We start from the raw sequence: 1,719 nt of genomic DNA on the forward strand, positions 1-1,719 counted from the left end.
CTCGCGAACTGGGTCGAACGAAAAACGGGGCGCGGATTTGCAGCGGATCCGAAGCGACGCTCAGCCTGCAAGCGGTTACCTATAGCGCTTGCCCGGAGCAGGGAGCTGAAAACTCTAGGAAACTGTTCTCAGGAAAATGAGACCCTCTCGTGGCTGCCAGCCATAGGGATAGTGCCAAAGCGCCTCTCTAGTCTCTGCAGACCCCTCGTTGCATTTCGTATCCACAGCGCACAGGAACGGGATTCAGTTGTGCTGCCTGTAGGCAGGCCAAAAGGAGACGCCAGGGCAGGGTCTTGCCTGGGAAGAGCTCGAAGTTTATACTTAGGCTTTTGCGCTCGAATTGTAACGGTTTGGTTTGGTTCCATTCGGCTCATTTCGGTTCGGTTTTGAGGCAGGGTCTCACTATATTAGCCCAGGCTGGCCTGGAACACACGGTGATCCTCCTGCCTCAGCCTCCCGAATGCTAGGATTACAGGCATGTGCTACCACCTTGAGCTTGTAGAAACTTTTAACTGAGTTTTTACTACAACCCACAAAGAGAATGCAGTCAAGAACTGAACAATACAACCACCATTGTTAATTCCCTACCACTTTGTTTGTAACTCTGTATTGTCTGTAATGTGCTTGTGATATGTTGTAAAATGTTATATGTCTGTTAATGTTTCCCTCCTTTTATCTTTAAAATAAAAAAAAAGAACTGAACAAACACAACAATTTTTTTCCATTTTTACCCCTCATCTAATCATACATTAAATTCTGCCTTTATTCTCCTTTTGGATGCTACCAAACTCAGTTATTTTGTAATCACCCGGTACTAATACTGGATGTGCTGGCGTTCAGCGTTCAAAGTTAATTTCAAAGGTTTAAAATTCTACTCAGAGACTCAAGTGGCCTTATAACTACAAATGTGAGCCAAATAAGACTTCTCCTTTGAGTGGTAGGTGTCAGGTAGTGTCCGGCAATGTGAAAGCTTGTTAATACAGAAAATTGGTTCAAAAGGAGGTCCTGTGGTTTAAAAGCCTTACATGATGTGTTACTTACACATTAGTAGAGAACTCTATTTTGCATCAGTGTCATCAGGGAAAAGTGAATCCTATATTCCTAACTGAGGTACAAATTTAAATTATGATTAGATGGCATATCTCACATTCAATGTGATGTTTAAGCAAAGTTAACTTGAAATAATTAGGCTTACAAATTCTATGAATATATCCTTCACACATCTCTTAAATCTATTCCTATATGCACATTCTTAGTAAAAGGTGAAAGATTTATACAATCTAAAGCAGTTCTCAAAACTTTGAACTCTCAAAATCTCTTTACAGTTTTAAAATTAAACTTTCATTTGTGTGGGCTCAACATATTCATATTTACTAGACTATTAAAATTTTAAATATGCGTTTGTTAATTTATTTTTAAAAATAATAAACCCGCTACATGCTCCTATAAAGATCATTTTATGTTTAAGCCACTCAGTGAGAGATACTTTGGTGTTTTGGTTGGGGAGGGGGGTACAGGAGCTTAAAGCAGTTTGCTCTATTAATGAGCTACATCCTCAACCCAAGATAATTTTTAAAAATAATAACTATATTTTTTAAGGTGAGTGTTGTAGTCAGGGTTTACAGGGAAAGAATTGAACGCAGGACACATAATTGATAGGATTAATTTAAAATATTCACCCAAAGAGTCAAATCCAAAAGTGCAGGAGATCCATCCACA

The sequence above is a fragment of the Chinchilla lanigera genome, unplaced genomic scaffold (genome assembly GCF_000276665.1).
Source record: "Chinchilla lanigera isolate Chin_1 unplaced genomic scaffold, ChiLan1.0 scaffold00009, whole genome shotgun sequence".
In the NCBI taxonomy this organism is placed as follows: Eukaryota; Metazoa; Chordata; class Mammalia; order Rodentia; family Chinchillidae; genus Chinchilla; species Chinchilla lanigera.